The 15,199-nt window shown below is 33.9% G+C and overlaps 1 long non-coding RNA gene across 2 annotated transcripts; it reads left to right on the plus strand.

Moving 5' to 3' along the window:
• The first annotated feature begins 1,467 nt into the window (after positions 1 to 1,467).
• LOC113101772 (uncharacterized) lies at positions 1,468 to 6,988 on the plus strand. 2 transcript variants are annotated; one of them, XR_003290433.1, is made up of 7 exons: positions 1,468 to 2,232; positions 2,333 to 2,376; positions 2,695 to 2,824; positions 2,976 to 3,069; positions 3,979 to 4,082; positions 6,075 to 6,195; positions 6,737 to 6,988. It is a non-coding gene; the product is annotated as an uncharacterized LOC113101772 (long non-coding RNA). The 2 variants fall into 2 exon arrangements; XR_003290462.1 differs by lacking the exon at positions 2,333 to 2,376.
• The last annotated feature ends 8,211 nt before the right edge of the window (positions 6,989 to 15,199 follow it).

Consider the following 15,199-nt stretch of genomic DNA (forward strand, 5'->3'; position numbering starts at 1 on the left):
GGGATTTGATTTGAATTTGATATACAGTAGTTGAGCTTATCAGTCACCAATGTTGTATGTGGCGTGTGATGATGGATTGGCAATAAGCAATAATGATATAAAGTGCAACAGAGTTATATTAAAGCATGATTAAAGCATGATGTGTCACACTGATTTGGATAAATACATAGCTAAACCTAAATTCAAATCATGTAAATGCTAAACATTACATAGAAACAACTTGCCAAGTGATATCCCTTTAAATCCCTGATTTTCTTTAAAAGCTACATTTTAATTATGTAATTATTTAAGTGCATAGGTACATGTCATGGGTCGTGGTTGTAGCCAAACACACAGGTGTAAATGCTGGCATACATTAATAAACATCAACACACTTAACTAATTCAAAATAGCATTTATCCAAGAGAGAAAAAAAAAAACTGAGGGTTTATAAGGACATGGAAACAATGGAGCAAATGAGATGATTAAATCAATACAGGTGAACATGAATGATGATTAACCAATAAATCGAACAGGAACTAAACCAAATAACGGCAAACGGAAACTGAACAGGAACATACATGTCAGTACAGTGATTGGTCACTATATGTATTATTATTGTTGTTGTTGTTGTTTACATTTCATTTCTTCAGCGACATAATTGTTTGCGTCCATTATGGAATAACTCACGGTCGGAAACTGCGTCTTGGTAGTAAAAACACGGCATGGTTTTGCAGCGTACAGTGTCACAAACAGAATGAAGCGATCCACCGGAAAAAAGAATGAATGAAAAATAGGCGAAAGATAGGCGAAAGATTTGAATTTGGCGCTCCCTCCTGGGAGCATGTGACACGCTCTTACGCACCTGTCAGCTGATGGAGGCGGAACTTACAGCGATCGTCTTTTTCTTTGTTTTTTTTTTATTTCTTTTTAATTTTCGACAGTTTTTATATATGTGAGGGTGTGTTTTATGTTGAATGTGAATGTATCTGCATGATTACCATCTGTTTGAGTGCAAATCAGCCCAAATCAGCTCGCTATCACTGTCACAGCAATCAAAGTGAACGCGTCTATAGCCCCTTTCACACTGCACGTCGGACCCGCAATATTTCCCGAACATTGCCGGGTTGCCTTCTGTGTGAAAGCAACCACGTCCCGGGATTGATTAACGTATTGAACCCGGGTCGGGGACCTAGTAACATTGCAGGGTTCGACCCGGTACGAGCCCCTTTCACACTGCACGTCGGACCCGCAATATTTCCGGAACATTGCCGGGTCGCCTTCTGTTTGAAAGCACCCACGTCCTGGGATTGATTACCGAATTGAACCCGGGTCGGGGACCTAGTAACATCGCGGGGTTCGACCCGGTACGAGCGTTGTGTGAACAAAAGCCAGATCTAATTCCGTGTTGAAGTGATGACGCGCATTATTGCGCGACTCTTTTACCGGCTGTTTTGAAGGAAGATCAACGTTCGCGACGAAAACCCTGCTGAAAAAAACAATAGAAACCATTACAGAATTTGTAATGGTTTTAATGGTTCTTATTGGAATTCTAACGGTTTTAATGGACACTGTAATGGTCTCTGTGGGTCTCTATTGGTACTTTGCTTTTTTCTATTGGTGGCGTGTATTGTCTATTGGATACCATTAAGGACCAATAGAACACCTTTAGAAACTTCTAGTGGTATCTACTGGACACCAGTAGAAACCATTATGACTCCAATAAATTTAGTGGTTTCTTTGGAAAACTGTAATGGTCTTAGTGGGTAGGCTACTGCTGAAAAAAAAATGAACACACAAACAATAGAAACTATTACAAAATTTGTAATGGTTTTAATGGTTATAATGGGAATTATGTTGGTTGTAATGGTCACAGTAATGGTCCCTGTGGGTCTCTATTGGTAAATTGCTTTTTTCTATTGGTGGTATGTATTGTCTTGGATTGCCACCATACGTCATTTGGAAAGGTTATTTTTAATTCATTTAATTTTTTTTTTTTTAAATCAACTCGACTCGTCATGGCCTTCAAAATTGACTTGAAAAGTTGGTCTTTGTTTTGTCTGTCGGATTTGGTCCAAATTTAGCCCAAAAATAGATGTGAAATAACAGTGAAATTCTGCGTGACTTCCACGTGCTGTAATGTGCGCGCGCGCAGAACTGGAGCTGAGGACGTCACCATGGAAACGAGGCGGCAGCCCAACCGTCAAGCAGCTGATCGCTGACACTCAATGTGGTTTCACTTTTTTTTTTTAGGTAAGTTTAGTCTATTAAATTACACAAATAGTACATTAAAGTGTTCCTGACACTTTATTTCATGTAAATTATACGCTTTCGTTTAATATTTACTTTATAGAAATGGTTTAGCGTCGTCAGAAAAAGTCCGTTAGCATCTCAAAGGTAAGGCTAAATACAAGAGGTAACGATAGACATGAGGTCTTGTTTATTAAGTTTGGGCTTTTAATGTCATCTTGTGTGTAGATGAGCTCTCTGTCTCTCTCTCTCTCTCTCTCTCTCCATATATATCAATGGATGAATGGAAGTAACTTAACCGAATTACTTTAACCCTAAAAGTGTCCACTGTTTAATCCTAAAATGTGCACTAACGTAACCGGATAACGTTACATCACTTACATAGAGCGTGAAAATGGACTGAAACCTTCAGGTTTTGATCTTTCATGGTAAACACATGAATACAAACTTGTTCTGTGATTTCAGAAGTGCCAGAAAAAAACCTCTATGACGCAGGAGAAGTTCCTGATTTTAACATTTCTGAAGGGAGCTGCTGACAGAGAGGATGAAAACATACACATTTTGATGTCCACGCTGTAGGAGCATTACTAAATAAGTAAAACTAAAATATATATATATTTATTGTAAATGATTATATAAATTATATATTCTGTGAATTATTATTTTTCTTTTCTGCATTTCACCTCTGCTATAGTATATGCCTTATACCTGGCATTGTATAATAAATATTGTTGTCTCTGTGACAGTGCTTATGTTCCTAGGTTCTTCCATGCTGATGGCTGTGCTCTAGAGTCATATCTCCTGTCGAAGAACATTTTTAGACATTATGAACCATGAATAGTAAGCAATTCGTCAAACATACACCATTCAAAAATGTAAGGGTCAGATTTGTCATGTATTTCAAAGACATATTTTATGCTCACCACTGCTGCATTTATTTGATTAAAATACAGTTAAATTGTGAAATTACCATTTTTTTAATAACTATTTTCTATTTAAGTTTGTTTTAATAAGTGATCAAAGCTGAATTTTCAGCATCAGTCTCCAGTGTCACACAATCCTTCAGAAATCATGCTTTGTGAAAACAAGAATAAAATTGTACAAAATATTTACATATAAAGCAGTTATTTGAAATTGTACTAATATTTCACAACATTACCATTTTTATTTATGATCAAATAAATGCAGTTTTCTTAGTGTACATGAGACTTATTTCAGAAACATAAAAAGATCTCTATCTCCAAGCTACACACTCTCACACCAAAGTGACTGTTAAAAATCATTTAAACTTTGTGTCAGTACATCATAAATAGGAAAAGGCATCAGATCACCATCTGTGATTTGTTGTTTCGTGCCGCATCCAGTGTAGAGAGCATCACTGATTATAAAAGGCTCTGTTGTATTTTGTTGTGCTGTCCAGTGACGACACAGTGTTAGAACTCTTGTTAAATATCATTACATATGATGTATGTATGATGCCATTCAGCACTGATAGATCTTTTCTATTTCAGAGACTGAAAATCATTGATAAAGCACAAGGTTACTGTAACATATTTAAACAATATTAATAAGAATTGATAAAAATGCATCTGTGACTTAATATTGCTTCTTATTTTTCAGTGGAAAGTTCTCATTAAACACATAGCTTTCTTCTCATCTTTGTGCATTGTGCATTTTCAAACGTTGTGCATATTTCTGAATCATTTTTTTTTTTTACTTCATAATATTGGTTGTCTTCTCTTGTTTCAGAGTTTAGCTCCAACCCCAGTTAAGCAGACCTGAGCAGCTGATCAAGGATCAGCAGAAACTCTGCAGAACGGTGGTCCTCCAGCCCAGGACTGGACACCAGTGTTGTAAGTCATTCTCCCTCTTTATAGTGCATGTTCAGGACATATTGCAGGAGATCTCAACATTGTCTCTTAAGGTCCACTTACATGCAGAGTTTTGCTCCAACCTGCAGTGCACCTGAACGCATTAATCGAGGTCTAACTATTAGTGTTGTCACAGTACCAATTTCAGTACCAAAGCAAAACACAAAAACATGCTAATTATTTTTTTTTTTAATTATTATTATTAGCCACACTTATGCTAACAATTAACTACTCTAATAACAGTGTTCATTTCAATCCGACATTCAAATTACAGTTATATATATATATATATATATATATATATATATATATCTATATCCTGATAAATACAGGTGCTGGTCATATAATTAAAATATCATCAAAAAGTTGATTTCACTAATTCCATTCAAAAAGTGAAACTTGTATATTATATTCATTCATTACACACAGACTGATATATTCCAAATCTTTATTTCTTTTAATTTTGATGTTTATAACTGACAACTAAGGAAAATCCCAAATTCAGTATCCCAGAAAATTTGAATATTGTGAAAAGGTTCAATATTGAAGACCTGTTGCCACACTCTAATCAGCTAATTAACTCAAAACATCTGCAAAGCCTTTAAATGGTCTCTCAGTCTCGTTCTGTAGGCTACACAATCATGGGGAAGACTGCTGACTTGACCGTTGTCCAAAAGACGACCATTGACACTTTGCACAAGGAGGGCAAGACACAAAAGGTCATTGCAAAAGAGGCTGGCTGTTCACAGAGCTCTGTGTCCAAGCACATTAATAGAGAGGAGAAAGGAAGGAAAAGATGTAGTAGAAAATAAGTGTAGAAACAATAGGGATAACTGCACCCTGGAGAGGATTGTGAAACAAAACCCATTCAAAAATGTGGGGGAGATTCACAAAGAGTGGACTGCAGCTGGAGTCAGTGCTTCAAGAACCACTACACACAGACGTATGCAAGACATGGGTTTCAGCTTCGCATTCCTTGTGTCAAGCCACTCTTGAACAACAGACAGAACCAGAAGTGTCTCGCTTCAAAAAGGACTGGACTCCTGCTGAGTAGTGATAAATCAGACCCAAGAATGCAGAAGAGCTGAAGGCCACTATCAGAGACACCTGGGCTCTCATAACACCTGAGCAGTGCCACAGACTGATCGACTCCATGCCACGCCACATTGCTGCAGTCATTCAGGGGAAAGGAGTCTTAACTAAGTATTGAGTGCTGTACATACTCATACTTTTCATGTTCATACTTTTCAGCAGGCCAAGATTTCTAAAAATCCTTTCTTTGTATTGGTCTTAAGTTATACTCTAATTTTCTAAGATAATGAATTTGGGATTTTCCTTAGTTGTCAGATATAAATAAATATATCAGTCTGTGTGTAATGAATGAATATAATATACAAGTTTCACTTTTTGAATTGAAATTATGATATTCTAATTATATGACAAGCACCTGTATACACAGAATTACTAATTGAACTGCTTTTATAGTTTTAATAATTAATTTATTTGTAATGAATAAAGGGATTTTACATTTGATTATTAGTTTTTCTTACTTGAATGCTTTTGTTCGGATGTAAAATAAAAAAGTGAATTATTATTAAGAAAAGAACTGCAGGAAAAGATGCAATGTTGCTCAGTGATTTTGGTTTGGAACCTTTAGAAAATAGAAAAGAGTTGACTTTGCCAACTCTTTCAACTTCAAACGGGTGTAGCTCAGTCTTTTTTTTATATATATATATACAGTTATACATCATTTTGAAGGACTTTTTAATGAGGAAAAAAAACCTCAACTGATTTTTGCTCATTGTGACTAACTTTGCCAGCACAGGTCACATATGCTACTTAATTTCCACTTGAGAGTGGTCAGATTTAAAGTCTGAGATTAGTCCATCAGTTCTTGAATTTCAATTTTTGTTTATGTGTGTGCGTGTGTGTGTGTGTGTGCGTGTGTATGTGTGTGTGTGTGTTCAAAACAAGAGTGTCTGTCTCAGAAGCTGAAGAAAAAAGGCCACACCTTATAGGAAATAAACGCCTCCTAAGTGTATGGAAATACCTGGCTGAGGAGATCAGTGACATAAACCAGATAAAACTGTCAGTGGTAAGTAAGTGTGCTACAACCTCTTATCTAATATGACTCGAAGTGAATAGAGACTATGTACCATAAAAAGTAGATAATGTAATTATTCAAGCCTATTTGTGAAACTGGACCACAAAACCAGTTACAAGGGTAATTGTTTTTATTTAATTTTTTAGATTTTTATTTCAATAATAATACTAAATAAGTTTTCCATTGATGTATGGTTTGTTAGGAGGACAATATTTGTCTGAGATACAACTATTTGAAAATCTGGAATCTGATGGTGCTAAAAAATCTAAATATTGTGAAAAATATTTCAAATCCAGAGCAAAGCATTTTATTAATAAAAAATTAAGTTGATACATTTATGGTAGGGAATTTACAAAATATATTCATGGAACATTTTCTTTTTTTTAAATCCTAATGATTTTAGGCATGAAAGAAAAATCAATAACTTTTTTGAGACTGCCATATAAATATATGTATGGATAATCTCACATACTGGTAATGTGGTACATTGTCCTAATGAATTGTCCTTTTTTCTTTCTTTTTTTTTTTGCAGGTCTGAGACAGCTACAAGCCACAAAAACAGTTCATAGTTCCTGCATTTCTATAATGCATTAATGAATAACAATAATTAAAATAAAATGTAATGTCAAGGTTTTGTGTTAATTCCAGCTATGTTGAGTATTCTGTGAATAATTTTGATTTTAGGTGCATATTCTTAATTCTTTGCAAAACAACCTGAACTGTTTGCTATTGAAAGGTTGGTATGAAGTTTAAATAAATAAAAACATTATATTCTTGACAAAACCTGTGTACAGTTTGTATTAATAATTTAAATTATTTACTTATATTAATTAATGGCCTAATTACCAGCTATCAGTTAAACATTCAAATCAGAACCAATATAAAACTGCAACGAAAACTATTAAATATATGCAAATAAAGACCAGTACAAACTTGCAATGGAACCATCAGAACCATTACAAAACCAACGGAAACCATTAAATTTGTTTTAATAAAGACCAATACAAACTTGTAATGGAACCATTACAAAACCAACAGAAACCATTAAATTTGTTTTAATAAAGACCAATACAAACTTGTAATGGAACCATCAGAACCATTACAAAACCAACAGAAACCATTAAATTTGTTTTAATAAAGACCAATACAAACTTTTAATGGAACCATCAGAACCATTACAAAACCAACAGAAACCATTACATTTGTTTTAATAAAGACCAATACAAACTTGTAATGGAACCATCAGAACCAATACAAAACTGTGATGGAAACCATTATGTGCAAATCGTGACCAATACAAACTTGTAATGGAAACCAATACAAACCAATAAATCCTAATGGAATATGCCCAAAACACACTACGTAATGGAAACCATTTGGTAATGGTTTTAATGGTTAATTGCTGATGGTTTGTAATGGTTTTGTAATGGAAACCATTAGAATTTCTGTAATGGTTTCTATTGTTTTTTTCAGCAGGGAACATATGTGCAAACTGTAATGAAGCAGAGATCAGTTAGTTCCTCACTTTCCGCACTGACGCCGAGATCGTTTGCTTGCTTCAGTGAAAGTATAACGTGCCTAGCATTGTTGACTCGTACATTAAACGTCACGCGCTGATGTCACGTGTCGTTACGGGATCTTCAAGGGTTGTGTGTGAAAGCACGCAAAATCTAGCGGCCAGGGAACAGAAATTGTGAAAGTGCAAAATCTAGTGACCAGGGAACAATTGCAGGAACACTTTACCCCTGTATTTGCCAGAATGACAGTGTGAAAGGGGCTTATATGAATAGAGTGAATGGATTATTTACTTTGGCACATTTGTGTTATTACCATCTGTATAAGTGGCCATTCGCACATCAGCACTTATTTGCATCGTAATTCATTGTAAAATATGCATTTTTAGCAATCTCAGGAAGTTCTGTAATTGGCAAACAAAGTTAAATCTTTTTTTTTTTATTTATTATTATTATTCTTATTTTCCTTACTCAAATTATTCTTATTGTATTTTTCTAGTACTCAAATAAATCATTTAAATGATCTCTAAGTTTCTGTCTAGTGTTTTATAATTGAAAAAAATGTTTACTGACTAAATAGTTTGTAGAAGCCTTCAATACTGTTGGGAAATATTTCTTATATTTGGGGGGTGAAGGGTGTAGACATAGTCTCATAAAAATATTTGCAGGAGTCTCATTTTTCATTATATTTTATTCAGATTTGAAATAGAAACTCATGAGACATGTGGCTTTCAACCTATTACTTTTCTAGATTTCTCCAGAATTCATTTCATGTATTTTTATATCAAATAAAAAAATATTTAAGAGTGGTAAAAAAAATTCAAGGCACTTCAGTGTCTATAACTTTTAAAATTTTTGAGCATTATCAAATCTGGTTGATAAAAAGTGAAGCCCAAAGGGTCTTCTTTCTAAACACACCACAATTATGTTTGTAACACACTGAAGTAGGAAACTATTACAATTATAAGTTTGGTAGAGCACTTTCATCTGTGAGTCCCATAATGGGGAGTGCTGGCTAACAGGTTAATATTCCCAATATTCCATTAAACTAATAATTAAAAAAAAAAAAAACGTGTTGTTGCATTGTGCCTTTTTTTTTATCACGGTAAAAACCACAGGATTAGAATTGCATGAGGGTAAATAACATAGCATATATAGAGCAAATAAATATAATTTAAAATATATATAATTATCATTTTCCATATTCATTTAAATAGTCATGCTGTTGAAAATTAATTTTTAACAGCTAACTAGTCCATGTCATCCTAGTAGTTTCTTAATTTAATTGATTTAATTATTCTAATATCAAGAAAGTGCATATCTAATAATTGAACTAGAATTTACATAAGTGTAAGTTTAAATATAGCATGTCGCTCTGGAGAGCTGTTTGAAATGTCATGTCAACTACACATTAAATAAAGTGACTTTGCAACTACATGTCAACTAACTATCATCAGAGCATTTGTAGACTATTATAGGGTTAGTAGAAAAAGTTGCTATACTTGCAAAGTTACTTATAGTCAGTAGAACATCTGCTGAGTGACCATCAAAATAAAGCTTTAGTAGATATTAAGCAGACAGTCTACTAATAATCTAATGACTGCTAGTTGACATGTGGTTGCAAAGAAGGTATACTATCAAGATAAGACTATTCTAAAGTAGACTATCAAAATAAAGTGTTACACGGTTAATTTAATGATGGTGTAGACACTCATGAAAAAAAAAAAAAAAAAAAAAAAGCATAGTGTGAGAATCTCACATATTTGTATTTAATGCTAAATTTTAGAGTTAGCTGTAGCAACGCTGTAGCTGATATCCCATTTTATGTTTTAAGTTCCTGTAAAAGCCCAGAAAGAAGCAGCCAGCCTAAAAAGAGCAGGTAGTGCATGGTACTGAAATCTGAACTCCTGACCTTCTGAACACTTGGAACTAAAAAAAGCACACACCAATTATCAATTAGATTCCTGTTAAGTTTCATGGTTGGGAGATTCTTGCCTTAAGTTTTTGACTGTTTGACTAATTAACATCAGTTAAAAGAGCACCCCCGCATTTTTGACGGGTAATTATGGCATTTTATGAACCAATGCCCAAATGTCAGCACAGAGGATAAATTAGACTGTCTCTCTCTCTCCCTAATTGTGTCTAGGAACAATGGGCAAAGAGTGCCAAAGTTTAAATGAATAATTGGCCAGAAACTCCCTCTGATGTTGTATCAGAACTCCGAAGTGAGTTGATGAAAATGCCTTTATTTTGTTTATTGTTATTATATATATATATATATATATATATATATATATATATATATATATATATATATATATATATATATATATATATACACACACTGTATATAAAAAATACTGTATATATATATAGTATCAGAGATTTGTGTGAATTGGCAAAGTCTGCGAACTACATTCAAATTTACTTAGACCGCATGAGAACCAATGTTTGTTTAATATAAGCATGTGAACTGACAGTTGCAATAAAACAAACTTTTTGAGTTATAAAGTTATTATTCTTTGATTGTTATATCAAAGTAATGGATTGTGAAAGCATTCCATCAAACAATTTTCATTAAAAAAAGCTCTGTTCTATTAAATTATATATGCTGATAATATTAGAATACTTACAGTACATATTATGAATATTCTAAATGTTTGTAGGTGATTTTGTTGTTGTTGCACTAATTATTAAAGAGCATTACTGTAAATATTTAGCATATTGCACTTTTTCCATTAGTTTACATGGTAAGTCTACACAACTCATTTGAAGTTTTCACTATAGTAATCATAGATAGGTTTAGGGGAAAGGACCCCCCACTGTGCATAATATATATAGAGAGAGATATTCCACCTTTCTTTGTTTGAAAATAGACAAATTCTGGCTCCTTCATGTCAACAGTGAGGAGATGAAGCTAACCACCCTGAGCTGATATAGTTGAAGTTTGAAACTCTCTTTAATGTTTCACAGAGTGATCTTGTTCCTGGGGTTCATGTCTTTATCCTTCAAAGAGTAATGTTATTTTAGAAACAGAATGGAGAGAGGAAGATAACGTTACACGTGAATGAGATCTCTGTAAAGGTCTCTCTGAAGGGGTTAGACACACATACTGTTGAATAGGTTGTGAACAGATTCGCTAAAAACGCAACTACGAACACACACACAAACACACACACACACACACACACAAACATTACTATTATTATTATTATTAAAATAATGATGATGTTTATAATGATAATGATGAAGGTATCTTACAAAAATATTGAATTCAGACATGACTTGATGGTTTTCTATTTTTGTATAATGTTTGTTTTTCAGATTTAGGACACTGCCATGTTAAAGACTGGAGCCTGGGCTTTACATCTATGGAGAACCGGGTTAGTTGACTTTAACTTAGCTGGCTGATTTACCCTAATGATTTAATTTAATTATTTAATTAGTCATTGCGTATGTTAATTGATTTCCTGCAGTACATAAAGCAAATCACCAAGCCTTGTTCTTCCAAATTAACATTTCATTTTACTAGATTTCTGTCCTTGAAATATGGAATATACCGAAGTGGAATATATTTATAAGAAATATGTTAGATCTGTTTCTGAATTAGCACCACTTGATCTTTTCATTTTCTTATTGCTGCTGACTACAATGATGAAACTGCCACTATTTCACCCACTGGCTTTCTATGGTACAATTAGAAATTGTATAGCAAATTTGCCTGCCTGTTTACTGAAATTACAGACTGGTTTGTTGAATCGAGATATTCTTGGTCTGGAAAGGGTATTATGGGAAAGTTTTGAAAGATATTCAAATTCCTGAATACAGTCGGGAAGTCAAATAAATGTTAAGACTTGGCTTAATTGAATTTTTGATATTTGCTGTGATTCATCTGAAAAAATGCTACTTCCAAATGTTGAGGTGAATTCAAGCAATGCAGTTTACATGTTTTAGTCATGTCCATATGGAATATCATAAATCCTTTTTCACCAGATTGGTGTGAAATGTAAATTCAGTGATAAATAAATGTTTAAGCAACCATTTTGTATTAAAATCACTGTACTGTTTGCACTGCCAGGAAAGAAGTTTGGACATAACTGAAGGGCTCTATTTTGACACACTGGCTGGCTCTCTTTTATGATTTGTTGAATGGCTTTGACGCTGTCAGTTGTGATGTTCTTACAAAGAATCTTGTGAACATTCACTTTTCTGACAGTGTGGTAGGATGGACTATTAAATATTTTACAGATCAGACTCCAGAATAGAGAGTCACAATAATTTGCTCCCCAAGATTTAGGCAGGGGCAGACTGACCAACTGCACGTTTTAGAAAAAAAAAAAAAAAAAAAAAAAATCAGGTTACTTTTGCCCACCTCTCTCACTAAAGAGAATGTAGCCTATAAGCACTATATTAAAATCCCAGGACACCCCTAGTCCAAACATTCACCGTTTTTTTTTTTTATTATTATTATTTTTATTATTTTGCATTGTATGAATATTCAATTCATTCATAAATTCATTCATAAAGAGACAACAGTGATTCAACAACGGCTATATTTGAGAGATATTGAGTTAGAAAATAGAGTAAATAAAGTATCCTATATGGTGATAAGTCTGATTAACATGACACACACACACACACACAGACATATGAATACCCAAATTGAAGAATTCTGTTGTTTCAGGTATCTAGGATTATGTTCATCATTGTAATATTGTACATTTTGCATTCTGCTCTTTTTATGTACCAGGAACCATTGCGCTAGGACCACAGCAAACGAGCCCAGTGTAAAAGCCCTCTTAATGTAATATGTCCCAAAACACACTACAGAAAACCATTATTTAAAGGTTTTAATAGTTACAATTTGATGGTTTGTAGTGTTATTTGTAGTGGAAATCTTTAGAATTTCTATGATGGTTTCTATTGTTTTTGTCAGCAGGGTCACTGTTGGTTTTCAAGATTCAAGATTTTTATTCTTCACATACACCATTAACCCCTTTACGTGCAAACATTGCCGACTGCCCCAGTTTATTATTGTTTCACTTTCATAGCACGTTAAACATCACTCTCTTACTTGATCTGGGCAAACTGTGCATCAATTGAAAGATTAAAGACTCTAGCTTCGATATTTTACCAATAAAAATCGAAAATGTACATCTGAAATGCTAACTTGTGCAGCGATGTAAAAGGCTATAAATAGCATATTTTTACAACAGTAAACGACCAAATTCCACCCCTGATCGCTAAAGGAAGTTATTATAAACACTCGATCGTGGTTTAAATAGAGCATATATAACCAGCAGTGAAATGTGAGTCAGGTCAGCTCCATAGACAGTGCAATTATTAAAGAATACAACACATATGAAATATACATAAAAAATAAATAAAAGTAAACAAATATAAGAATAAAATATAAAAATGATTAATATTGTAGAATTAAATATAGAACGCAAAATAATGAGCATGAAATGGAAGCTTTAGCCTAAGTTCTACCAGGAAGACTCAATCACTTCGTCACTAATTACCTTCATCATTATCCAATCACGTCTTTATACTCCTGTGTAAAAGATCATACTTACACATGTTTGAGTTCGCAGATGCCGATGCAACAACCTCCACCCTCCCTACCACCACCAGGATGGTCCTGTCCTTACCTTCAAGGGGGGTCGGCTGCGCCCCTGCCTTCGTCTTCAGGAAGAAAATGCAGATTCGCTACCCTCGGATTACGAACAATGGACGGGGCCTTCCGCCAAAGAAATTTATAATTGTGCTTGCTGAGCTGTCAATAAATGTATGCTTCTTACATCAATTTATCTCCCGAGTCTTTCTGGTAGAACATAAACTGTAGTCTTAAATATTAAGATACATAGGGATGTACAATGTGCATATGTGCATTATACTGTAGTCTTAAATATTAAGATACACAGGAATGTACAAGAGGCAAATGTGCAAACAGGTATTTGTGATGTTATTTGCCATAAATGCGACAAGATTGCTGTAATATTATGAAATAGTAGCGACCGTTTGTAGTTGTGGTGGGCCTATTTGGGAGAAAACCCAGGACCGTTCTTTTTACTCCCAGTCCGTCCCTAGATTTAGGTGTGATTTTACTGATTGTTTACAACTTTGTTTCATTCACTAATCAACAAACATTTTGTTTAACCCAGTTATGACACTGATTATATTATATTATAATATATTATATTATATATGATTGCAAAACTTGAACAGAACTAAAACCTTTTTTTTCTTCTTTTTGTTTCGCTTTCTGCATTGTGGAATTGAAATATACTAAATGTGTAGGCTTGGTATTTGGTCACTGTCAGTGCATTTGAATCCATTTTATGGTTCAAGGAATCAAACGTAATTGTTTAGTTGTGTATGAATCTTTTTGTGCTGCTGCCATTTTTGAATGGGTAAATATTTAATTGCAAAGTCGGCAATACCAAAGCTCCAAAAGTAAAATATATAAAAATATATAAATAAAATATATATTATTATATATTGAAATATATATTATTAAAGAGCTATCGCATAGCGTCTGTAGTGACGTTTCAAGCACGCAGGCTCTTCATCGGACAAATACAAAACACTGATGTACCAATCTTTATAGGCATACCTCCAAGTGATCAAAGGTCACATGACCATACAATATTATCATGATTATAATATCACAACAATTACATATTATCCAAGGAGAAAAACAAACATATAAATCTATGCAAAATAAAATAATACAATTCTTGATGTATTAACCAATAACATCAATTAATACCTGCTGCCTACCTACATAAATACAACTAATAACCACAAAACATTTATTATAGAAATAGATATCTTGTGTTTTAAAGAAATGGATGTATATCAAAGTCCTCATTTAATCTTCTAAGGGACAGTGTGTCTAGTGTATAAATCCAAAAGACCTTACACTGTAAAAGCAATTTGTTGATATCACCTCTGCGACACGGATACTTAACTACCTCAATACCGATGTACAGAAGAGTGGAAACTGAGTCTTGAATCTGCGATGTGCTCTGCTGCTGGAATTCTTGGATTGTGATCGATGTCTAAGTGCAAATCGATGTTTAGAGATACGAGTTATAAGAGGTCTGCTAATTTTACCAATATAACATAGATCACAGGGGCAATGCAATAGCTAAATGACATTAGTTGTCGTACTCGAAATAGTACCTCAAATATTAAAAATTGCATTGTTGACAGTTACCACATCTGTAATTCCCATATGGTTTTTGTTCAAGAAATTAGGAGCAGGTTTCAAACCAGCTCTGACCAAAATATTGTGGCAATAAGTGATGCCTAAGCTGTGATCTGCACTGATAAACCCGATCATTGGCATAATCTGCAGCATCTCTGATGAACTTGCTCTTCTTAGATGCAATAATCTCCTTTTTTAATTCCGCAATTCGTTGATTGCCTTCCAGTAGCACTGAGTCAAGTTGTTCTTTTTCAGGATGTTCACA

This window comes from Carassius auratus, chromosome 1 (genome assembly GCF_003368295.1).
Source record: "Carassius auratus strain Wakin chromosome 1, ASM336829v1, whole genome shotgun sequence".
Lineage (NCBI taxonomy): Eukaryota > Metazoa > Chordata > Actinopteri > Cypriniformes > Cyprinidae > Carassius > Carassius auratus.